The 26714-nt window shown below is 38.3% G+C and overlaps 1 long non-coding RNA gene and 2 other non-coding genes across 3 annotated transcripts; all 3 read left to right on the top strand.

Moving 5' to 3' along the window:
* Positions 1 to 8030: 8030 nt before the first annotated feature.
* Positions 8031 to 8138, top strand: LOC112760679 (small nucleolar RNA R71). The gene has a single exon (XR_003181109.1). It is a non-coding gene; the product is annotated as a small nucleolar RNA R71 (small nucleolar RNA).
* A 6273-nt stretch (positions 8139 to 14411) lies between these two features.
* LOC112761102 (small nucleolar RNA R71) lies at positions 14412 to 14518 on the top strand. Its single transcript, XR_003181513.1, has one exon. It is a non-coding gene; the product is annotated as a small nucleolar RNA R71 (small nucleolar RNA).
* Positions 14519 to 18749: 4231 nt separating this feature from the next.
* On the top strand, positions 18750 to 21908 carry LOC140180351 (uncharacterized). Its single transcript, XR_011874363.1, has 2 exons — positions 18750 to 18836; positions 21704 to 21908. It is a non-coding gene; the product is annotated as an uncharacterized lncRNA (long non-coding RNA).
* The last annotated feature ends 4806 nt before the right edge of the window (positions 21909 to 26714 follow it).

The following is a 26714-nucleotide window of genomic DNA, read 5'->3' as shown; positions in this document are numbered from 1 at the left end:
ATGTGCAAGGGAGGCCAACGTTGGAGCAAAAGTTAGACCCCTAACTTTTGCCCCAACGTTGGTATCAGCAAAGGAGGGTGGCTGATGTGAAAAGTTGGAGTAAAAGTTAGCCTCAAACTTTTACTCCAACTTTTACTCAAGCTTTCATGATTCCAACCCGGTTCAATTCGGTTCTTCTCCAAACTCCAAGAGCAATCAACCAAGGCCTCTATCAACCCAATTCCATCAAGAGCAAAGGCCCAATTGAAGGCTTGAAGACCATTTGAAGAAAGTGTATAAATAGCATAGGATTTAAGTTTTTCGGAGAGCTTTTCCTTTGAGTTTTCAGAGAGAGTTTTCGGAGAGTTTTGGTGTTGAGTGAATTTTAAATTTCTAAGTCTCGGGGAAGGAGAATTGAATTCCCTTCCTCTTAGTTTTCTTGCTTTCAATTTCAATTACAATTGTCTTGGATCTTGGGTGGAGAATTGAAGAACTTCTGTTTCAATCTCACCTTGGGATCTTGTTTAATTTTCTGCTTAATTGAATTTCAGTTTCGGTTAATTGCTTTTCATCTACTTTCTTTGCAATCTACATTTCCTTTGCAATTGTTCTTGTTGGATCTAGGAAGGCATTGAGATCTAGACTTGGTTTTCTAGTCTCTTGGGTCCTGAGATCCGGATTTCCCATTTCCCATTCCCTGTTTACAATTTTCATGCTCATTTACATTTCTGTTTTAAGATCTGGTTCGATTCAAGACATCCTTTACTTCTCTGTTTGTTGCAATTTACTTTTCCTTGTTTAATTTCTGCAAATCCAACTCCCAATTCCCTTTACAATTCAAGCCACTTACATTTCTTGCACTTTAAGATTCTGCAATTTACATTTCTTGCGTTCTAAGTTTCTACCATTTAATTTCTTGCTCTTTAAGATTCAGCACTTTAAATTCCAGTTCTCTTTAATTTCATGCAATTCACCCATTTCCTTTACTTTCTATGCAATTTAAATTCTGCAAATCACAAATCTCTCAACCAAATCTTGATTCGCTTGACTAAATCAACCACTAAACTAAAATTGCTCAATCCTTCAATCCCTGTGGGATCGACCTCACTCCCGTGAGTTATTATTACTTGATGCGACCCGGTGCACTTGCCGGTTAGATTTGGGTGTTTTGGAGAAATTCATTTTTCCGCAGAAATATCCCATCAATAGCCCAAATGGCATGCGCCTGTAGGCTAACACTCCATAAGGGCAAGTGACTGAGGTTTTCTCTTGATCTTTGGGATCAACCACTATTTGGTTATATCTTGAATAACCGTCGAGAAAACAATAATAAGCGTGCCCTGCGAGTCTTTCCAACATCTAATCCATGAATGGAAGGGGGAAATGATCTTTTCGTGTAGCCTTATTGAGCTTCCTGTAGTCTATGCACAGCCGCCATCCTGTGACTGTCCTTGTAGGAATTAGTTCGTTCTTCTCATTGGGAACTGGTGCACGAAATTGTGATCTCAAGCAATGGCGCCAGAAACTCTGTACGCACGTCTTAATAAATCGTTTTTCATTCACAACTTCGATACAACTAGCCAGCAAGTGCACTAGGTCGTCCAAGTAATAAACTTTACGTGAGTAAGGGTCGATCCCACGGAGATTGTTGGTATGAAGCAAGCTATGGTCACCTTGTAAATCTCAGTCAGGCAGATATAAAATAGTTATAGAGTTTTTGAATATTAATAATAAATAGAAAATAAGGATAGAAATACTTATGTAATTCATTGGTTAGAATTTCAGATAAGCGTATAGAGATGCATTCGTTCCTCTGAACCTCTGCTTTTCTGCTGTCTTCATCCAATCAATCTTACTCTTTTCCATGGCTGGCTTTATGTAAGGACATCACCGTTGTCAATGGCTACTTTTTATCCTCTCTAGAAAATGGTCCGATACGCTGTCACTGCATGGCTAATCGTTTGGAAGCATCACCCTTGTCAATGGCTGCATCCCATCCTCTTGTGAAAATGGTCCAAATGCTCTGTCACAGCACGGCTAATCATCTGAGGTTCTCGATCATACTGGAATAGGATTCACCCTCCTTTTGCGTCTGTCACCACGCCCAGCACTCGAGAGTTTGAAGTTCGTCACAGTCATTCAATCCCAGAGTCCTACTCGGAATACCACAGACAAGGTTTAGACTTTCCGGACTCTCATGAATGCCGCCATCTATCTAGCTTATACCACAAAGATTCTGATTAAGAGATCCAAGAGATACTCATTCAATCTAAGGTAGAACGGAAGTGGTTGTCAGGCATGCGTTCATAGGGAATGATGATGACTGTCACGTTCATCACATTCAGGTTGAAGTGCAAATGAATATCTTAGAAGCGGAATAAGTTGAATTGAATAGAAAAACAGTAGTACTTTGCATTAATCTTTGAGGAACAGCAGAGCTCCACACCTTAATCTATCGAGTGCAAAAACTCTACCGTATGAAAATACATAAGTGATAATGGTCTAGGCATGGCCGAATGGCCAGCCCCCATGAAAGTCTAAGATAGCATAAAACTGATCAAAGATCTCTAATACAATAGTAAACAGTCCTATTTATACTAAACTAGTTACTAGGGTTTACAGAAGTAAGTAATTGATGCATAAATCCACTTTCGGGGCCCACTTGGTGTATGATTGGGCTGAGCTTGAATGTTACACGTGTAGAGGTCAATCTTGGAGTTGAACGCCAGTTTGTAATGTAATTCTGGCGTTTAACTCTGGCTTGTGACGTGTTTCTGGCGTTTAACTCCAGACAGCAGCGTAGAATTGGCGTTCAACGCCCTTTTACGTCATCTAAACTCGGCCAAAGTATGGATTATTATATATTTCTGGAAAGCCCTAGATGTCTACTTTCCAACGCAATTGGAAGCGTGCCATTTTGAGTTCTGTAGCTCTAGAAAATCCACTTTGAGTGCAGGGAGGTCAGAATCCAACAGCATCAGCAGTCCTTCTTCAACCTCTGAGTCTGATTTTTGCTCAAGTCCCTCAATTTCAGCCAGAAAATACCTGAAATCACAGAAAAACACACAAACTCATAGTAAAGTCCAGAAATGTGAATTTAACATAAAAACTAATGAAAACATCCCTAAAAGTAACTAGATTCTACTAAAAACATACTAAAAACAATGCCAAAAAGCGTATAAATGATCCGCTCATCACAACACCAAACTTAAATTGTTGCTTGTCCCCAAGCAACCGAAAATCAAATAGGGTAAAAAAAAGAGAATATACTATAAATTCCAAACTATCAATGAAATATAGCTCCAATCAGATGAGCGGGACTTGTAGCTTTTTGCCTCTTGAATAGTTTTGGCATCTCACTTTATCCTTTGAGGTTCAGAATGATTGGTATCTATAGGAACTCGGAGTTCAGATAGTGTTATTGATTCTCCTAGTTCAGTATGATGATTCTTGAACACAGCTACTTTATGAGTCTTGGCCGTGGCCCTAAGCACTTTGTTTTCCAGTATTACCACCGGATACATAAATGCCACAGACACATAACTGGGTGATCCTTTTCAGATTGTGACTCACCTTTGCTAAAGTCCCCAATTAGAGGTGTCCATGGTTCTTAAGCACACTCTTCTTTTGAATTGGACCTTGACTTTAACCGCTCAGTCTCAAGTTTTCACTTGACACCTTCACGCCACAAGCACATGTTTAGGGACAGCTTGGTTTAGCCGCTTAGGCCAGGATTTTATTCCTTTAGGCCATCCTATCCACTGATGCTCAAAGCCTTGGGATCCCTTTTATTGCCCTTGCCTTTTGGTTTTAAGGGTTATTGGCTTTTTGCTCTTGCCTCTTGGTTTTAAGAGCTTTTGGCTTTTTCTGCTTGCTTTTTTTTTTATTTTATTTTATTTTTTTCGCCCTTTTTTTTCTGCAAGCTTTGTTCTTTGCTGCTTTTTCTTGCTTCAAGAATCATTTTTATGATTTTTCAGATTATCAAATAACATGTCTCCTTATCATCATTCTTTCAAGAGCCAACATATTTAACATTCTTAAACAACAACTTCAAAAGACATATGCACTGTTCAAGCATTCATTCAGAAAATAAGAAGCATTGTCACCACATCAATATAATCAAACTAAGTTCAAGGATAAATTCGAAACTCATGTACTTCTTGTTCTTTTGAATTAAAACAGTTTTCATTTAAGATGGGTGATGGGTTCATAGGACATTCATAACTTTAAGACATAGTTACTAACTACTAATGATCATGTAATGAAGACACAAACATGGATAAGCACTTAACATAGAGAAAATGAAAAACAGAGAATGTAAGAACAATGAATGAGTCCACCTTAGTGATGGTGGCGTTTCCTTCTTGAGGAACCAATGATGTCCTTGAGCTCTTCTATGTCTCTTCCTTGTCTTTGTTGCTCCTCCCTCATTGCTTTTTGATCTTCTCTTATTTCATGAAGGATGATGGAGTGCTCTTGATGTTCCACCCTTAATTGTCCCATGTTGGAACTTAATTCTCCTAGGGAGGTGTTGATTTGCTCCCAATAATTTTGTGGAGGAAAATGCATCTGAGGCATCTCCGGGATCTCATGGTGATGAGCTTCATGTGTCTCTTGAGATCCATGAATGGGCTCTCTTGCTTGCTCCATCGTTTTCTTAGTGATGGGCTTCTCTTCCTCAATGGGAATGTCTCCTTCTATGAAAGCTCCAGCTGAGTAACATAGATGGCAAATAAGATGAGGGAAAGCTAGCCTTGCCCCAGGAGAGGGCTTTTCAGCTATTTTGTAGAATTCAAGGGAGATGACTTCATGAACTTCTACTTCCTCTCCAATCATGATGCTATGAATCATGATGGCCCGATCCACAGTAACTTCAGATCGGTTGCTAGTGGGATGATGGAGCGTTGGATGAATTCCAACCATCCTCTAGCCACAGGCTTGAGGTCCAGTCTTCTCAATTGAACTGGCTTACCTTTGGAGTCAATCTTCCATTGAGCTCCTTCCACACATATGTCCATGAGGACTTGGTCCAACCTTTGATTAAAGTTGACCCTTCTAGTGTAGGGGCGTGCATCTCCTTGCATCATAGGCAAGTTAAACGCCAACCTCACATTTTTCGGACTAAAATCTAAGTATTTCCCTCGAACCATTGTAATATAATTCTTTGGGTTTGGGTTCTTACTTTGATCATGGTTCCTAGTGATCCATGCATTGGCATAGAACTCTTGAACCATTAGGATGCCGACTTGTTGGATGGGGTTTGTTAGAACTTCCCAACCTCTTCTTTGGACTTCATGTCAGATCTCCGGATACTCATTATTCTTGAGCTTGAAAGGGACCTCAGGGATCACCTTCTTCTTGGCCACAACATCATAGAAGTGGTCTTGATGAGCTTTGGAGATGAATCTTTCCATCTCCCATGACTCAGAGGTGGAAGCTTTTGTCTTCCCTTTCCCTTTTCTAGAGGATTCCCAAACTTAGAATATTGCTCGCCCTCGAGCAAGAGAAGAAAGAATAGATGAAGAAGAAGAAGAAAACATGGAGAAGAGGGGGGAGGGGTGTATTCGGCCAAGAAGGGGAAGAGAGGGTTGTGTTGTGTGAAAATGAAGAAGAATGGAGGGCTTTATATAGGGAAGGGAGGGGGGTAAGGTTCAGCCATAAGGGTGGGTTTTGGGTAGGAAATTGATTTTGAATTTTGAAGGTAGGTGGGGTTTATGAGGTAGGTTTATGGGGAAGAGTGGATGGATGTGAGTGGTGAAGTGGTTATAGGGAAGAGAGATTGAGGTGATTGGTGAAGAGTTTTGGGGAAGAGTGTTTATGGGATTGTGTGAAAGAGGGGTGAGAAGAAGTGAGTGGAGGTAGGTGGGGATCTTGTGGGGTCCACAGATCCTGAGGTGATCCTGTGGGGTCCACAGATCCTGAGGTGTTCAAGGATTTACAACCTTGCACCAAATTAGGCATGCAAAATGCCCTTGCACACAACTCTGGGCGTTCAGCGCCAGATTGGTGCTTGTTCTGGGCATTGAACGCCCATTTGTTGCCTATTTCTGGCGTTGAACGCCAAAACCATGCTTGTTCTGGGCGTTCAGCGCCAGCTCTTCTCCAGGGTGCAATTCTGGCATTCAAACGCCCAGATGCTGCCCATTTTGGGCGTTCAGCGCCAGAACCATGCTCTGTTCTGGCGTTGAACGCCAGCCAGATGCTTCTTACTGGCGTTTAAACGCCAGTGAGATCCTCCTCCAGGGTGTGATTTTTCTTCTGTTGTTTTTAATTCCGTTTTCAATTTTTATATTTATTTAGTGACTCCACATGATCATGAACCTAATAAAACATGAAAGAACAATAAAATTAGATAAATAAAAATTGGGTTGCCTCCCAACAAGCGCTTCTTTAATGTCAATAGCTTGACAGTGGGCTCTCATGGAGCCTCACAGATGTTCAGAGCATTGTTGAGACTTCCCAACACCAAACTTAGAGTTTGACTGTGGGGGCTCTGGTTGACTCTGTTTTGAGAGAAGCTTACTGTGCCTCTTTTCCATATTTACAGAAGGGTAACCTTGAGTTGTAAACAAAGGGAGTCCTCATTCAATTGAAGGACTAATTCACCTCTGTCAACATCAATCACAGCTCTTGCTGTGGCTAGGAAAGGTCTTCCAAGGATGATAGATTCATCCTCATCCTTCCCAGTATCAAGGATTATGAAATCAGCAGGGATGTAAAGGCATTCAACCTTTACTAACACGTCCTCTACTTGTCCATAAGCCTGTTTTCTTGAATTGTCTGCCATCTCTAATGAGATTTTAGTGGCTTGCACCCCAAAGATTCCCAGTTTCTCTATTACAGAGAGGGGCATGAGGTTTATCCCTGAACCAAGGTCACACAGAGCCTTTTCAAAGATCATGGTGCCTATGGTACAAGGTATTAGGAACTTTCCAGGATCCTGTTTCTTCTGAGGCAATCTCAGTTGATCCAGATCACTTAGTTCATTGGTGAACAAGGGATGTTCATCTTCCCAAGTCTCAATACCAAATAATTTGGCATTCAGCTTCATGATTGCACCAAAGTACTTGGTAACTTGCTCTTTAGTAACATCCTCATTCTCCTCAGAAGATGAATACTCGTCAGAGCTCATGAAGGGCATAAGCAGGTTCAATGGAATCTCTATGGTCTCTAGATGAGTCTCAGATTCCTTTGGTTCCTCAAAGGGAAACTCCTATTGATCACTGGACGTCCCAGGAGGTCTTCCTCACTGGGATTTACGTCCTCCCCTTCCTCTCCAGGTTCGGCCGTGTTAACTATGTCAATGGCCTTGCACTCTCCTTTTGGATTTTCTTCTGTATTGCTTGGGAGAGTACTAGGAGGGATTTCAGTGATCCTTTTTCTCAGGTGGCCCACTTTTGCCTCCAAATTTCTAATGGAGGACCTTGTTTCATTCATGAAACTTATAGCGGCCTTAGATAGATCAGAGACTAAGTTTGCTAAATTAGAAGTATTTTGTTCAGAGTTCTCTGTCTGTTGCTGAGTGGATGATGGAAAAGGTTTACTATTGTTAAACCTATTTCTTCCACCATTATTAAAGCCTTGTTGAGGCTTTTGTTTATCCTTCCATGAGAGATTTGGGTGATATCTCCATGATGAGTTATAGGTGTTTCCATAAGGTTCACCTAAGTAATTTACCTCTGCTATTGCAGGGTTCTCAGGATCATAGGCCTCTTCTTCAGAAGATGCCTCTTGAGTACTGTTGGATGCAGCTTGCATTCCATTCAGACTCTGAGAAATCATTTGACTTGCTGAGTCAATATTTTATTCTGAGCCAATATGGCATTCAGAGTATCAATTTCAAGAACTCCCTTCTTCAAAGGCGTCCCATTACTCACAGGATTCCTCTCAGAAGTGTACATGAACTAGTTATTAGCAACCATGTCAATGAGTTCTTGAACTTTTGCAGGCATTTTCTTTAGGTGAATGGATCCACCTGCAGAAGTATCCAATGACATCTTAGCTAATTCAGACAAACCATCATAGAATATATCCAGGATGGTCCATTCTAAAAGCATGTCAGAAAGACACTTTTTGGTCAGTCCTTTGTATCTCTCCCAAGCTTCATAGATGGATTCACCTTCTTTCTGTCTGAAGGTCTGAACATCCACTCTAAGCTTACTTAGCTTTTGAGGAGGAAAGAACTTGGCTAAGAAAGCCTTGACCAGCTTATCCCAAGAGTTCAGGCTATCCTTAGGTTGAGAGTCCAACCATACTCTAGCTCTGTCTCTTACAGCAAAAGGGAAAAGCATGAGCCTGTAGACTTCAGGATCTACTCTATTAGTCTTAACAGTATCACATATCTGCAAGAATTCAGTTAAGAACTGAAAAGGATCTTCAGATGGAAGTCCATGAAACTTGCAGTTCTGCTGCATCAGAGAAACTAATTGAGGTTTAAGCTCAAAATTGTTTGCTCCAATGGCAGGACTGGAGATGCTTCTTCCATGTAAATTGGAATTAGGTGCAGTAAAGTCACCAAGCATCCTCCTTGCATTATTATTATTTTCGGCTGCCATCTCCTCTTCCTGTTCGAAAATTTCTGAAAGTGCTTGCTGGATTGTTGTAATTTAGCTTCTCTTAGTTTCCTCTTCAGAGTCCTTTCAGGTTTGGATCTGCTTCAACAAGAATGTTCTTGTCCTTTCTCCTGCTCATATGAAAAAGAGAGACAGAAAAATAATAATAATAGAGGTCCTTTTTACCACAGTATAGAGGTCCCTGTGTGAGTAGAAGAGAAGAAGAAGAAAAAATTCGAACACAGATGGAAGAGGGGGTTCGAATTTGGGTGAGATGAAGTGTTAGTAGATGAATAAATAAATAAAAGAAGATAAGAGAGAGAGAGAATTTTTGAAAATAATTTTTGAAAAAGAGTTAGTGATTTTCGAAAATAGTTTTTGAAAAAGGTTAGTGATTTTCGAGAATCAAAAATTAAAATAATTAGTTAATTAGAAAGAAATTTTGAAAAAGAGGGAAGATATTTTCGAAAATTAGAGAGAGAGAGTTAGTTAGGTAGTTTTGAAAAAGATAAGAAACAAACAAAAAGTTAGTTAGTTAGTTGAAACAAATTTGAAAATCAATTTTGAAAAGATAAGAAGATAAGAAGTTAGAAAGGATATTTTAAAATCAAATTTTGAAAAAGATAAGATAAAGAGATTTTTTGAAAAGATATGATTGAAATTAGTTTTGAAAAAGATTTGATTTTTAAAATCACAATTAATGACTTGATTCACAAGAAATCACAAGATATGATTCTAGAACTCAAAGTTTGAATCTTTCTTAACAAGCAAGTAACAAACTTGAAATTTTTGAATCAAAACATTAATTGATGATGTTATTTTCGAAAATTAGGACATAAAGATAAGAAAAAGATTTTTGAAAAATATTTTTAAAATTTTGAAAATAAATAAGAAAAATGAAAAAGATTTGATTTTTGAAAAAATTTTGAAAAAGATAAGATTTTTAAATTGAAAATTTGATTTGACTCATAAAAACAACTAGATTTTAAAAAGTTTTGAAAAAATCAACTCAAATTTTCGAAATTTATGAGTGAAAAAGGAAAGATATTTTTTTTTTATTTTTGAATTTTTAATGATGAGAGGGAAAAACATGAAAAAGACTCAATGCATGAAAATTTTGGATCAAAACAATGAATGCATGCAAGAATGCTACGAACGTCAAGATGAACATCAAGAACACTTTGAATGTCAAGATGAACATCAAGAACTTATTTTTGAAAAATTTTTAATGCAAAGAAAACATGCAAGACACCAAACTTAAAAATTTTTAATGTATAGACACTATGAATGCAAGAATGCATATGAAAAACAAGAAAAGACACAAAACATGAAAACATCAAGATCAAACAAGAAGACTTACCAAGAACAACTTGAAGATCATGAAGAACACTATGAATGCATGAATTTTTCAAAAATGCAAGATGAATATGCAATTGACACCAAACTTAAAATCTGACTCAAGACTCAAACAAGAAACACAAATTTTTTTGATTTTTATGATTTTCTAATTTTTTTGGATTTTTGTATATTTTTTCGAAAGAACATGTAGGAAAAAGAAAATAAGGATTTCAAAATTTTTTTAATATGAATTCCAGGAATCTTGTATTCTTAGTCTAAAGCTCCAATCGAGGGTCAGGCATGGCTTAATAGCCAGCCAAGCTTTAGTATGTAACTCAGACATGCCACGGCTAACATTCCAATTAACTTGCCTCTATGCTGATGGTTGGAAGCCCCTATCCAAAAGAATTAGACATGACTTTACAGCCAGCCAGGCTTCAATATGCTTCATGGAACTCTAGAATTCATTCTTAAAAATTCTGAAGAAAAATATATTTTTGAAAAGATTTATTTTATTTTTTTTTTCGAAAACAGATGAGAAATTTTTAAAAGGTTTTTGAAAAATTTTTGAAAATAAAAAAAAAAGAAAATTACCTAATCTGAGCAACAAGATGAACCGTCAGTTGTTCAAACTCGAACAATCCCCAGCAACGGCGCCAAAAACTTGGTGCACAAAATTGTGATCTAGGCAACGGCGCCAGAAACTCTGTACGCACGTCTTAATAAATCGTTTTTCATTCACAACTTTGATACAACTAACCAGCAAGTGCACTGGGTCGTCCAAGTAATAAACCTTACGTGAGTAAGGGTCGATCCCACGGAGATTGTTGGTATGACGCAAGCTATGGTCACCTTGTAAATCTCAGTCAGGTGGATATAAAATAGTTATGGAGTTTTCAATATTAATAATAAATAGAAAATAAGGATACAAATACTTATGTAATTCATTGGTTAGAATTTCAGATAAGCGTATAGAGATGCATTCGTTCCTCTAAACCTCTGCTTTCCTGCTGTCTTCATCCAATCAATCTTACTCCTTTCCATGGCTGGCTTTATGTAAGGACATCACCGTTGTCAATGGCTACTTTTTATCCTCTCTGGAAAATGGTCCGATGCGCTGTCACTGCATGGCTAATCGTCTGGAGGCATCACCCTTGTCAATGGCTGCATCCCATCCTCTTGTGAAAATGGTCCAAATGCTCTGTCACAGCATGGCTAATCATCTGAGGTTCTCGATCATACTGGAATAGGATTCACCCTCCTTTTGCGTCTGTCACTACGCCCAGCACTCGCGAGTTTGAAGTTCGTCACAGTCATTCAATCCCAGAGTCCTACTCGGAATACCACAGACAAGGTTTAGACTTTCCGAACTCTCATGAATGCCGCCATCAATCTAGCTTATACCATGAAGATTCTGATTAAGAGATCCAAGAGATACTCATTCAATCTAAGGTAGAACGGAAGTGGTTGTCAGGCACGCATTCATAGGGAAAGATGATGATTGTCACGTTCATCACATTCAGGTTGAAGTGCGAATTAATATCTTAGAAGCGGAATAAGTTGAATTGAATAGAAAAACAGTAGTACTTTGCATTAATCTTTGAGGAACAGCAGAGCTCCACACCTTAATATATGGAGTGCAGAAACTCTACCGTATGAAAATACATAAGTGATAATGGTCCAAGCATGGCCGAATGGCCAGCCCCCATGAAAGTCTAAGATAGCATAAAACTGATCATAGATCTCTAATACAATAGTAAACAGTCCTATTTATACTAAACTAGTTACTAGGGTTTACAGAAGTAAGTAATTGATGCATAAATCCACTTCCGGGGCCCACTTGGTGTGTGCTTGGGCTGAGCTTGAATGTTACACATGTAGAGGTTAATCTTGGAGTTGAACGCCAGTTTGTAACGTATTTCTGGCGTTCAACTCTGGCTTGTGACGTGTTTCTGGCGTTTAACTCCAGACAACAGCGTAGAACTGGCGTTCAACGCCCTTTTACATCATCTAAACTCGGCCAAAGTATAACTATTATATATTGCTGGAAAGCCCTGGATGTCTACTTTCCAACGTAATTGGAAGTGCGCCATTTTAGTTCTGTAGCTCCAGAAAATTTACTTTGAGTGCAGGAAGGTCAGAATCCAACAGCATTAGTAGTCCTTCTTCAACCTTTGAATCTGATTTTTGCTCAAGTCCCTCAATTTCAGCCAGAAAATACCTGAAATCACAGAAAAACACACAAACTCATAGTAAAGTCCAAAATGTGAATTTAAGATAAGAACTAATGAAAACATCCCAAAAGTAACTAGATTCTACTAAAAACATACTAAAAACAATGCCAAAAAGCGTATAAATTATCCGCTCATCAGGAACCACGGTAATTCCTCCCTTTTTTGGGACAACATGCACGGGGCTAACCCAGGGGCTGCTGAGATCGGGTAAATTACCTCCTCCCTGCCATAACTTCATATCTTCTTTCTGTACCACTTCCTTCATGATTGGGTTCAACCTCCTTTGGGATTGAATGGATGGTTTGGCATCATCTTCCAGCAGTATCTTGTGCATACATATGGCCGAACTTATCCCCTTCAAGTCAGCAAGAGTCCAACTAATGGCATCTTTGTGGTTTCGCAGTACTTTGAGCAGTTCATCCTCTTGATCTTGGCTGAGGCATAAGCTTATAATTACGGGTAATTTTCATCTTCTCCTAAGTATGCATATTTGAGAGAGGGTGGCAATGCTTTGAGTTCAAGTTTGGGTACTTCTGACTTTTCGTTCTCTTCTTTGGTGCACCTTGTATTTGACTCTCTGCTGTTGCAACCTCTTCAATAAACGTAGACTCCTCCTCTATTATACCTTCAGGTTCTTCTTCTTCAAAATTTTCCTGCATTGCGTCTTCAAGTGAGTCCAACCTCATACACTCTCCCATTTGCTCTTGTGGGTAACTCATGGCCTTGAACACATTGATCGTCATCTTTTCATTGTGTAATCTCAGGGTGAGATCTCCTTTTTGTACATCAATGACAGCTCCAGCAGTGGCCAAGAATGGCCTTCCCAGGATGATGGAAGCCTTGGCTTCCTTCTGCATGTCCAGCACTACAAAGTCTGCTGGGAAGATAAAATCTCCCACTTTCACCAGCAAATCTTCTACGACGCCATGCGGGAACTTGAACGATCGGTCTGCCAATTGTAAGGCCATCTTTGTTGGTTTAGCTTCCTCAATCTTCATCTTTCTCATCATAACTACCGACATCAAATTGATGCTGGCTCCTAAGTCACAAAGAGCCTTTTCTACTGTGATTTCCCATATAATACAAGGGATCTAAAACTCCCGGGATCCTTCAATTTCTGGGGTAGTTTGTGCTGAATGATGCACTACATTCTTCGGTTAGTATCACAGTCTCGTTGTTCTTCCAGCTTCTCTTCTTAGTCATGAGCTCCTTCAAGAACTCGGTGTAGAGTGGCATTTGTTCTATTGCTTCAGCAAAGGGTATGTCGATTTGCAGTTTCTTGAAGATTTCCAAAAATCTCGAGAACTGATTGTCATCCCCTTTCTTCTTTAATTGCTGAGGGTATGGGACTCTTGGGGCGTCTGGCTTTAGCACTCCTTCCCCTTTTTGTGAACTCAAAGTGGGAACTCGAGCTTCGTCCTGCTCTTCTTCCTCTTTATTTGAGTCCTCTTCTTGTGGTTTCTGGGGGGTTTCCTTCAGTTCCTTCCTATTCCTAAGGGTGATAGCCTGACACTCCTCCCTTTGTGTTGAGCTAGTATTGCTGCGAAGGTTGTGGCTGGAAATTTGCTTGAATAAGTAGCCAATTTGTGTCTCAAGTTTCTTGATGGCAGCATCCTGATTCTGCATATTGGACATCACCTCTTCTCGGAACGCTTTACTATCTTGAATCTCTTTGCCTATGCCTTCAAGTAGATTCTCAATCTTTGAGATTCTGTCATCCAATGATTGTAGATCGTGATTAGAGGTGGAAGGATGAGGTAAGTTATTTTGGTTTTGATGTGGATGTGGAGAGGTGTTGTTATTGGGGTGTTGATATGGTCTAGATGTGAAATTTTGGTGGCTTGCATTGTTGGGATTTGGGCATCTTTGATCAAGGCTTTGGTCTGGTTGATTTCCCCACCCAAAGTTTGGGTGATTCCTCCATCCAGGGTTGTAGGTCTTGGAGTATGGATCATGGTTTTGCCAGGTGAATTACCAATGTAGTTGACTTGCTCCTGACTTCCCTCTGCTGAAGTGGTGATTGCTGCTACTTGGTTCCTCTCCATCTTCTTGGTGAGGTCAGCCAGCTGCTGGGTAATGAGCTTGTTCTGAGCCAGCAGTGCATCTACATTGTTTAGCTCCATCACTCCTCTGTGATCCCTCTTTCGGAAGCATAAAGTAGTCGTTCTCTGCTACTGTTTCAATGACATCTATGGCCTCCTCAATGGTCTTCTTCTTGTTCAAAGATCCTCCGGATGAATGGTCTACTGCCTTCTTTGACTCATAGGAGAGCCCTTCATAGAAAATGTGCAGCTGCACCCATTCATTGAACATATCTGGTGGGCACCTCCTTGTTAGGTCTTTAAACCTCTCCCATGCTTCATACAGAGTCTCACCATCTTGTTGCCTGAAAGTTTGGACCTCAGCTCTCAGCCTATTGATTCGTTGAGGGGGGTAAAATCTTGCTAAGAATTTGTTCACCACATCTTCCCAAGTTGTCAAGCTCTCCTTTGGGAAAGACTCCAGCCACTTGGCTGCCTTATCCTTGAGTGAGAATGGAAATAAGAGCAGTCTATAGGCGTCAGGATGAACACCATTAGACTTCACTGTGTCACATATTCTCAGGAAGGTGGTTAGATGTTGATTGGGTCTTCTTGGACACTTCCTCCGAACGAACAGTTGTTCTGAACAAGGGTGATGAGCTGTGGTTTTAGTTTAAAATTGTTGGCATGGATGGTTGGCTTTTGAATGCTACTTCCACAGTTTCCTGGGTTTGGATTGATGTAAGAGCCTAAAACTCTTCTATCCTCCCCAGCATGATTTGCTCGTCCTCTTCCGCCATGGTTGTGAGCTTCTTCTTCACAATGGTTTTCCATGTTTTCTTCCGTGTTTGGTTCAAAGTATTCCTCAAAGTGTTCCTCCTCTTCTTCAGCACCAACTACACGTTTTTCTCTTGCCTCCCTCCTTAGACTAAGGAAGGTTCTCAGGTTCAGAATCAAAGGAAGTTGAAGCCCGCTTCTTCTCCCTGTCATACAACCAACAAGTACAAGCAAAGAGAATAGGTGCAGAAAGTATATCCATCAGAATTACTGTTAGTGTAGTGATGCAATATATCAAACAGTTAGTGGGTTAGTGAAATGAATGGTAAATAACAAAGAAAAAGTAGGGGAAGGGAAGAAATTAACTAAAACAGAAAGTAAATAACTCAAACAGAAAATTAAATCAAACAAAAAATAAAATGCTCAATCTAGTTATCCTCCAATTTAATCATTGTTGATGCACAATCAATCCCCGGCAATGGCGCCATAAACTTGATGCACGGAAAACTTGTTTCATAACAAATTTCCTTCGACAAGTGTACCGAATTTGTCGTCAAGTAAAAACTCACAATAGAGTGAGGTCGAATTCCACAGGGATTGATTGATCAAGCAACTTTAATTAGAGGAATGTTCTAGTTGAGCGAAGCAGAATTTGAGTTGAGAATTGCAGAAAATTAAATGGCGGGAAAGTAAATAACAGAAAAGTAAATGCTAGAAATAAAAGGTGAATGTAAATGACGGAAAGTAAATTGCAGAATCTTAAATGGGAATGGGGAAATTGCTCATAAAAGTAAATGACTGAAATTAAAGAGAATGGGTAAGATCAGGAATGGGGCGTTCATTGGGCTCAGGAGATGTTGCATTCTCCGGATCAATTTCATTTTCATATCTTCCTCAATCAATGCACTCATTGATCTCCTTGGCAATCTTAAGTGATCGAATTACAATTTCTTGTAATTCAATCTCTCAAATCTTGATCAATAGCCAATTCCTTGGTCAATTTCTCATGAGAAGAGATGAAGTATGGTCACTGATTATACCACATGTATTTCCCAAATCAAGTGTTGAGAGGATTATAGTCACGTGTCCATCCAAACCCAATTTGGTCCAGCATGAGAAAGCATTTCTAGCATTATCTCTTCATTCCTCTTTCAAGGTTCAGAAGAGATCCAAGTATGAATAGCTTCTTTTCCAAGATAACTACCCAATTGGATGAAGATCGAAAGCTTTCAAGTAAAATCAAGAGAAAAGATAGAAGAAGAATAATGAAAACTAGTATTGATCCATCAAATTACAACAGAGCTCCCTAACCCAATGAAAGGGGTTTAGTTATTCATAGCTCTGGAAAATGAAAACAAAGATGGAGAATACATGATGAAACTAGAAGTGCAGAGAAAGTAAAATACAGAGAGTAGTTCTATGCCCAGAGGCTCCCTATAATTTTCAACTCCCAATTTAATTCAAAGCTACTCCTATATATACTACTCTTCTATTCTTCTAGTTGGCTCTTCAAGTCTTGGGTATGGGCCTTTGGATCTTGAGTTTGAAGCAGTTCTCTTCTTCATTGGGCTTAGCTTTACTTGCAGAGAGAAAATGTGAAGTGGGCAGAGACTTTAGCTCAGGACGTTAGTGGCGTTAACGTTCAGTGAAAGTATGGGTTCGAGAACGTTAGTGACATTCAACTTTTTCACTAACGTTCCTCACCCAGGTAAGAGCCACGTTAACCTCAACGTTAGTGGCACAAACGTTACCACTAACGTTGCATCTTTGTCCTTTGCGCACGTTATTGGGACTCACCTTTCCAATAACGTTGGGAAGCCTCCCCCTTCCCTACGTTAGAGTCCACGTTAACTTAGTTAACGTGGCTCTTTTAACGTAGGCTTGCCAACCTTCGAGAACGTTAGTGACACTTACCATTGTCACTAACGTTCCAATGTGCTCCTTAGCTCCCACGTTAGAGTCCACGTTAACTAGGTTAAGTGGCTTCTAACGTGGCTGTGCTAGCCATCTCCAATGTTAGTGACAAAGTTGAATGTCATTAACGTTGGCTCATCATCCCTCTCCTCACGTTAGCTTCCACGTTAACTAAGTTAACGTGGGAGTTAACGTGGCTCATTGTGGCTTGTGTTGGCTCCTTCCAACGTTAGTGACAATGTTTGGTGTCACTAACGTTGTCGATAACCTTTCTTCTTCACGTTAACTAGGTTAACGTGGGAGTTAATGTAACCCGCATTTTTGAAAATCTAATTATAAATAAATTATGATTTTATCTTATTAAGTTTAAACTTTATAATTTTAGAAAATTATTTTGTTAGAAATAAATAAATAGATTCGGAGATAGTTTTATTTCGAATCAATTGATATTTTTAAGTAATCTAATTATAATGGAATATTTTGTATAATTTTAGTAATTGAAAAATAAAAAAAGAATTGTATAATTTAATTTAAGTAACTATTATCCTAAAAAAAAAAGGTACGATTTATTTTATTAATTTGATATCTTATTTTATAAATTAATTAATTAAGAGTAATTAAATTAGTTTTATTAATATTTGGAGTTTAAGTTGATTAATATTCTTATGTAATTTTTATAATTGGTTATTTCAAATGCTTTGGAAATAAAATTTAGTAATGAAAGTATTATATAATTTAATTTAGGTAATTTCTAATATGAATGAATTATGGTTTATTTTATTAGTTTGAACTTTTAGAGATTAATTTATTAGGAATGATTAAATGGATTTTTATAAATACTTTAAGTTTAAGTAATTTTATTATAATTAGATATTTTGTAAATTGAAATTAAAATTTCGGTGATAGAAAAATAATAAAAAGTTATATCATTTAATTTAACTAATTAGTATTGAGTTTAAACTGTATTTTATAAAAATGTGATTAATATGTTTATTTTATAATTTAAATTAGAAATAATTAATTTCACTTAGCAATATGTTGATAAATGATGTTCTTAAAATTTTAAGAGAGTATATTTGATTTTAAAATTACTCTACCTTCCAATTTTATCAAAATATCTATTCATAGCTATCCTTTATTCTTTTATAAAATCCCTAATTTCTAACCCTAATTCCCAAATTGGAAATCAGAAACCCTAATCCTAATTTTTCCTTTTCCCCAGCCTGAGAACGCAGCCCCCACCCCACCTTTCTTCCAAAACACCAACACCCAAACAAAAGAAAGAAACAAAGAAATGGAAAGGGAGAACAGAGAGCTTGGAATCAGAGAAGAGGGAGCCGCATCTGCGCCGTCCAGCTCGCCGCCGCAGCACCTCGCTTGCGCCGTTATTCATGCCCATCGCGTGCAGCCGTTGCTAACTCGCCTTGCCATCACCACCGCTGAAGCAAGGTCACATCGCCGTCAGATTTGAAGCCGTTGAGGAGCTGAACGCTCGCGAGTGAGAGGACAAACACGAGGAGAGCTTGTGCGCGAAGGGTAGCGCCGCTGTGTCTCTGTCGCACCTTCATCACTGTCGAAGCTGCACTTTCACGTCACCATCGTTGTACCTCCACCGAACCATCACACCGCTGCTGTTGCGATGTCATTACTGTCGCGAGGGAGAAGAGATGCGTGAGGAAGGAAGCTCGCAGGGGAGAAAGAAGAGGCTGCCTGTGCCATTTTTGTTTGTTTGCTATGCCATTTTTATTTTTTTTTTTTTTTTTTTTTTTTTTTTTTTTTTTTTTTTTTTTGGTTTGCTATTGCCTTGACTATAACATGCCTCGTTTTCTTGATCTTCCTTAGCTGCCAATCATTACTGTCTTTGTTCGGTATTGCTGTCCTTATCCGGAACCACCGATGTCATTGTCGTTGCTTCCCCAGAAGAACTGAGGTTCTGCTACTGTTCCGGCCGTACTAGCTATTGTAAACTGGAAAAAGAAGGGGATCGCCACATTTAAATTCGACGGTTTCGACTAACTGAGGTAGGGGGTTTAAAACGATTTCAATTTAAGAATGCCTACAATGTTTATTGAATAACTGCAAATAGATTTAATAGCTGTGAGTAATCGATTGATTATGTAATTATTGAATTGTGGCTGAAATTGTGATTGGAATGGTTGAGGTTGTGATTTGGAATTGTTGATTTGTGATATTGATTGATTATGTGGATTGGGAATTGCTTGATGACTAATTGTTGAGAATTTCTGAATTTTAATGGGTTATGTTGGATTTGTTGCCGTTGAGTTGTTATTTGGTATATTGTAATGTTAATGAACTTGGTTGGTGGTTGATTTGGAATTGGTTTTGAGGGGTTTTGAAGGGTTGGATTTTGAATACTAAATAGATTGCTGAAAATCTGATTTTTTGAAATTAAAAGGTGACTTTGGAAGTGAATCAGTTATTCAACGATAATCGAAATGATATAAGAGTAAAGGCTGAGTAAAGTATAATAAAAGTTGTTGTTGGGACACAATTTTGAGAAGTTTGAATTAATTATAGAACTAGTTATGATTTTTCAAAATTAAAATGTAAAACTTGATTTTCTGCATTATTTTTAAAGGAAGCCGGAAACTTTGAAAAACTATAACTATTTCTGTGATTATGGAATTGTGTGGGACCAAGTCCGGATTGAGCTTGGGCATATAGGGAACTGGACTGCTGAATTTGAGACTTTTTCACTAAGTTTATGATTTATGGTGAATTTTTGAATCATGGATGTCAAAACTGGTTTTTCTGCAGAACGTTTAACGCAGCAGCAACTTGATTCCTCTATTGGAAATTCTGCATTTGAATTTTGAAATGGAACAATTTTAAATAAAACTTTATTCCTATTATTTTAATGCCGTAAAATTTCAGAACAATTGGACTTGTAGTTTTAAAGATATGAATTTTTAAAGGATGATGCATTATGCAGAAAAAGCCAGATTCTGTTTTCGTAAATTAGTAACTTTGGGAGTTTATAATTTTTATCCTGGATAGATATTGAGATGCAACTAATTGGAGGTGAAAATTAAGTATGTTTAGTATATGTGATTTAAATTTCAGGATTTTTCATGTTTTAATAAGTGAGTTATGGGACTTGGAAGAGGTTGTGTTCAATGATTTGTAAAACAGAATTCTGCAGAAAATTACCTAACTTCCAAGCTACGTAAATCCTTCATTAAAAATGGTATGACCCTGGAACCAATTGAGAAAGAAATTTGGATGAGTTATGTTTAACCACATTAATTTTAAAGGTAGTTGATTTAATTTGGATTTTATATGAAATTTCAAATGTTGTATGGTGCTGCTGTCTTCTGGTTTTAAAACACTGCAGAACAGTCACGGTTTTGCTTATATTCCGAAGCTATAGTCAGCGAAAAATTATGATTTTTAATTTAATAGAAACTTAATCCGAGACGGTCGCATGGATATAAAGTTTGCGCAATTTCAAATTCATTTGATATTTTAAAAACAAAATGGACATCAGGCTGCCAAGTTGTGTTGGTAATTATCAAATGTTTTTGAGAATATATTGCTATGGCAAATGCTGAAAGAGGCTGATGAATTGTTGAGAAAGAAGGAACCCGTAAGGGTGGATAAGTCCTATTTTTAAAGGAGATTATGTCCAAATTTTTATAAAAAATATAAGGACTTAATCAAAATAAATATTCAGGGCTTATTTAATAATAATAACTTCAATGATTCTTTTAAGAAAAGAATATTTGATCTATGAGATTGTTGGCAAGGGTGTGGGTCTAGTCCCGCTTGCGAATCTGCAATTATGAAAGAAAAAGGAAAGAGTAAAGTACTTATTGTATGATTATCTGTTGCTTGAGGCAACCCAAGAGATATTATTTGTTTGTTTGTTGCTTGAAGCAACCCAAGAGATGTTTGTTTGTTGCTTGCGGCAACCCAAGAGATATTATATATATATTTGTTGCTTATAATATATTTTGCTTAATGCAACCAAGAGATATTATTATTTGTTTGTTGCTTAATGCAACCCAAGAGATGTTTGTTTATTTATCTGTTGCCCTGAGGTAACCCAAGAGTAATTTTCCGTTCCCAAGAGTATATATTTCCTGCGAGTAGAAAGCAGAGGCTGTCTCAATAGAGCTGCTAATAATTATATGCGCATTTATTTGAACGGAAAATCGTATCCGGGAAATCGTGAACTCGTGACCGGATAAATGTCAGGAATGCAGGTGCTAACCGACACATGAGCTCATGGCCTGTACTAGGACTAGACATTTATCATATGCATCTATGTGACATTGTTTGGGTGTGCATATTGTAATTGGTTTGCCTAAATGAATAATTCTGTTAACTGTTAATTGCTATATTTGATATAATTGCTCTTGATTGTGTTTGAACCTCATTACTTGTGTTTGAAATTGATTGGCTGGATTGTGGTGAATTGGGTGTTGGTTGAATTGCTTGGGCCTGAGGCCATGACTGGTTTGTGTTGGAAGTCTAGTTCTGTATAAAGTATCTGACTGGTTAGCATAGACTTAATGAACCTATGCTTGGAGCAGGATGATCATTTATACCGCGTAGGTAACTTCTTTTATGTTATGGTCTAGTAAGGTATGAAAAATCAAACAGGTTCAGCATAGACTTAATGAACCTATGACTGGGACAGGTTGGTCATTCATACAGTCTAGGAAACTTTTAAAAGTTTTACAAGAAAAATATGGATTTAGGATATTGAGTAATTAACTAATGCTTTTAAAGAAAGTTAGTTTCCTTTTAGATGTCTATGAATGCAGTTAACTATTTGCGCTTTATTCTTTACTTTCACGGCATTCTCGACCTCTACTGAGAACATGTGGTTTGGTTCTCACCCCCAAATTTTCCACCCTTTCAGCGACAGGTTTGAAGACGCAATTTGAAGCTGCGAGCGATCAGTAGGCTTTCTTTATGGTTTTAATTGCTTTCATAGAGTTCCCTCGCTCTTGTCCTTTGAGATTTTATTTTACATAGAGGGGTAGGTTTAGTATATTGTATTTGAGTTTTATTTGGTCTCTTTTGTATAAGAATTATTATCAATAATATTTATGTGATTATTATTATTTGTGAATGTTTGAATTATGACTTAATGAATAAAAAAAACAAAATTTTCTGGCATTTTCTTAAAACTGAAACGCGAACTCGATACAAAGGCTCGATAATTAAGTAGTTAATACTAGAGAAGGTTACGTAATGTTCTTTCTAGTGGAAATACCCTGACTTAAGCAAGGTATTTTGCTGGACGGGACGTTACAGTTAACGTGGCTTTTGGGGATAGTGTGTGTTCATCCCAACGTTAGTGACAATGTTTGGTGTCACTAACGTTGTCGACCACCTAGTTTCTTCACGTTAGCTTCCACGTTAACTAGGTTAACGTGGGAGTTAACGTGGCTTCTTGTGACTTGGCCAACGTTAGTGAGAAAGTTGAATGACACTAACGTTGCGTCCCCCTTTTCTTCTTAACGTTAGAGGCCACGTTAACTAAGTTAACGTGGCAACTAACGTGGCCACTTATGAGCTTGGTCCAACTAGTGATAATGTTAAGTGTCACTAACGTTGGCTCCATTTCCTTTCTTCCACGTTAGAGTTCACGTTAACTTAGTTAACGTGACTCTTAACGTGGGCAATGATGGCTTCGAGAGGTTATTGGCAATTACTTTTCTCATTAACTTTGCAAGTTACTCCCATTCCACGTTAGTGTTAACGTTAGTGTAACTAACGTAGCCACTAAAGTGGTTCTTCTTTGCTTCCTTTGTCCTGAAATCAAGCAATAAAGTGCATCAAAGTTCTAGTCCAAGTCATGGGAAATGCAACATCCAATTTGTCCTTAAATTCATGCAAAATCCTCATGAAATCATGTAAAGTGCACAATGTATGCTTGAATCAAGATGTAAGTGAATATCTACCCAAAACTAGCTTATTTCCTAAGGAAATGCATGAAACTACCCTAAAAATAGTAAAGAAAAGGTCAGTGAAACTGGCCAAAATGCCCTGGCATCACTAACGCTACAAGTGTGACGTTAGTCTGAAGTTAGTGTGGCTAACGTCACACTTGCTACCCCGTTGGTGTTTTTGGGGCTTAAAGATGCCTCTGATTTTGCTCCAATTTCATACCCACTATAGAGTATTATATATCGTTGGAAAGTTCTGAATGTCAGCTTTCTAACACAACTGAATCACCTCAATTGACCTCTGTAACTCAAGTTATGCTTTTTGAAGGGGAAGGGTTGCTGGCATAATGGCTGGCGTTATTGGCAAACGTGAGTGCCAATAATGTCCGCGATCAGGGGCTGAAAATTGCCAGTTTCTGAAGCTCAACGTAATGTCCACCCCATACTATTATATATTTTTAGAAAGCCTGGATGTCTACTTTCCAACGCCTTTGGAAGCGCATCATTTGGAGCTCTACAACTCGAGTTATACTTCTTGGAAGGTGAAGAGGTCAGCTGGCCTTACTACAGTTGATACCATTTTCATCTTTGCACTTTCGGGGCAGGTTTTCTCCCTCAAATGTAGTATCCACCATGTAGTGCCATATATTCTTGGAAAGCTCTGAATCCTACTTTCCAATGCAACTAGAATCACCTCATTTGGAGCTTTGTGGCTCAAGTTATTCTTGTTTGAAGAAGGCATGGTCAGGCTGCTGGGTGAGACTTTTGCCCACGTTAACTACCACGTTAATGTAGTTAACGTGGAAGCTAACGTGGGTCTTTTTGCTTGGAAAACGTTAGTGGAGATCACCTTTTCCACTAACTTTGGCATCTCCCCTTCCTTCCACGTTAGTTCCCACGTTAATGTAGTTAACGTGGAAGCTAACGTGGGTCTTTTTGCTTCGCAAACGTTAGTGGAGATCACCTTTTCCACTAACGTTGGCATCTCTCTTTCCTTCCACGTTAGTTTTCACGTTAATGTAACTAACGTGGAGACTAACGTGGGTCTTCTTGCACCTTCGCTAGCATTATTGGCACTCACTTTTGCCACTAACACTGCTCCTTCTTCAAAGTTGATGCCATTAACGTTCCCACTAACGTTCCAACTTTCCTTCCTTCCACGTTAGTGGCCAAGTTAGTGGTACTAACGTAGCCACTAACATGGCTCTTCTCTGCTTCTTGTTACCTGAAATCAATCAAATAAAGTGCATTAAAGTCTTGCTCTTAATCATGGGATCATGCATCATCCATTTTATCATTCAATTCATGCATAATTTTCATGAAATCATTCAAAATTCACAATGTTTGCTTGAATCATGGTCTGAATGCATTTTCATCCAAATACTTGCTCATTTCCTAGAAAAATGCATGAAACAACCCTAAAGCATACAAAAAATGGCTAGTAAAACTAGCCAAGATGCCCTGGCATCACAACACCAAACTTAAATCTTGCTTGTCCCAAGCAAGAAAAGAACTATGCACAAAGAATTATCTTAATTGAAATGTATTGAAGAATTGCTTATGATGCCTTAGTGGATGAAGTGAATAAGTGGCAATGGGGTGAACTCTAATTTGTATGCTTATGCAAGGATTCCAGTGTTCATTAGTCCTTACATTTTGAAAGTCTTAGATCTTAGAACTTTCATTCTAATGATATTATGGAAATCTCTTTATAGATTGTCACCTTGAAGCAGCACTTATTTTCTAGCATTTTTCTTTCTTTTTTGGAATTTGGCCTCGACTCTAGGTGTCATGTATCAAAGCGGCTTTTTAAGATAAGCTTTCAATCAATACTCCTAAACCAGTTGGTCTAAGGTATGAGGTGTTGAAGCACCCCTTAGGATTTACTTGCTCAAGCCCCTCTCTTTGATACAAATCCACCACAAGCATTTAACTAGGACAATAACTCTTTGAGTTCTTGTTTCTTTCTTCTTCTTCCTAGTAATTGATGCTCAGAGCCTTGGGCTTATTCTTTGTTTTTCTTTTTCTTTTGTTTTCTTTTGTTACTGCTTCTTGGATCGATAGATGTTTGAGAAATTCCATAAAACTTCTCTAAACTTTATTTCCTGTCTATGAGCTCCCATGCAAGTTTTCACAAATATGCAACCTCAAGACACAATCATACAATCAAAACCTCCACTCCTCTTAATCTTTTGCTTGCCCCAAGATTTATAAAATTCTTCAACATTTTTCCTTTCAAAAGAATGATTTCTTTGTTGCATTCTTAGAGATATTAGGTGCAAGTAAAATTCAAGATGATAATCATGATATCATAGCAACATGTTACAAATCAAATATCAAATTATGCTTATTCACAAGGAGTAATCACACATGCATACAAAGAAAATAGAAGACAATCATGCAATTTAAAGTGCTGAAATAAGTAAGAGGAAAAAGGAACTTTACCACCTTGTAGTTCATCTTCATTGTTGTTGTCCCTTTCCTCCTATTCTTCCCCTTCCCACACCAAACTTAGAATGATTGCTTATACTCAAGCAACAATTAAAACAGTGGTGATGGGGTCTATGATGGATGATGAGTGTCTTAGAAAGAAGTGTGAGTATGCATGTATTTCAGCAAGCAAGATTAAGGATACAATAAAGGCACAAGAGATACAAATAGAGACATTTTGATTGCATTAATAAGTGGTGTTGGCATGGTACTTTGCATGAAAGTTAAGTGGCAACACCAAACTTAGTGTGACACTTTCAATTTAGAATGTTGCAAGTACCCAGTGAAGATTGAAAATCAAATTATTGCATGGCAACACCAAACTTAGAATGCAATCATATGCCAAATTATTGAAAGTGAACTAAGCAAAGCAAGGAAATGTTACCTACGGTTGGGTTGCCTCCCAACAAGCGCTCTTTTAATGTCATTAGCTTGACATGTTGTTCATGACTTTCTTCCTCTTCTTCCAGTTTGTTAAGAGGAATGACCTCAAGAGGAAAGAGGAGCCAGTTAATGCCCCTTGTTTTGAGTGCTTCTCCCCAGCAAGCTTTCTTTTGTTGTTAGCTTGTGTAAACTTGCTTGTTGGGGTAGGGGTGGGATGGCTTTTAGTTGACCTTTTCTTCTTCATGGATATTGTCCTTCTTTTCTTGGTCACCATCCTCTTTTTAGTGCTCATGTTGATTGCCTTCACCACCTTGCTTTCAGAATTTGGGTATTGTATGATGGGTGGAGCATCCTCTTCATCAAGAACTTCTTGAATTGGTGGTTCAATGAACTCACCCTCTATACAACTCTCTGTTTCATTGGAGTGTGGGCTCCCTTGATTGACTTCCTCCCTTTTTCTTGACCTTTGAATGAACTCCTCTGTTTCTGGAGAGAGTGGAGTGATCTCTCTTTGTGATCTCAGCTCTTCAATGAATTATTCTTCAGAATAGAGTTGTGCATTCTGTCTCAATTTTTCTTTATGGTCTCTTTCTGCTATTTTCTCCTCTTCATTTGTCTTTATTATTTCTTCAAGGAGGAGTTCTATCCTAGCGAATCTCTCTTCTTCTCTACTTTTTTTGAGCTCTTCCATGATGAGTTCCATCCTAGCAAGTCTATCTAAAGGCGGTTGGGTAGGTTGTAATGGTTGGGCGGGGTTGGCTTGTAAATGGAATTGGTTGTTTTGTGGTTGTGTGTTCTAAAAGTGGTATGACTCTTGTGGGTAGTAGATTGAGTTTTGTGGATGGTGAAATGAATTGTATGGATTTGGGATAGACTTTTGTGCTGAGGCATACTCAAATGATGAAGAATTTAGGCATGTAAAACTTGGAGGTGAGGTTGGATAATTGAGAGGTGATGGCTCTTAATGAATGGGGTATGAATGAGTGGAATCTCTTTGATTTTGATCTTCCAAGCCACAACCTGAGTAGTGATCAATTTCACCAAAATATGGACCATTTTGTGGCTCTGGAAAGTACCCCATTTCATGTTCTTGATACTCCACCC

This window comes from Arachis hypogaea, chromosome 16 (assembly GCF_003086295.3).
Source record: "Arachis hypogaea cultivar Tifrunner chromosome 16, arahy.Tifrunner.gnm2.J5K5, whole genome shotgun sequence".
Taxonomy (NCBI): Eukaryota; Viridiplantae; Streptophyta; class Magnoliopsida; order Fabales; family Fabaceae; genus Arachis; species Arachis hypogaea.
The sequence above is the reverse complement of the archived record's forward strand: the minus strand, read 5'-3'. Positions and strand labels throughout refer to the sequence as shown.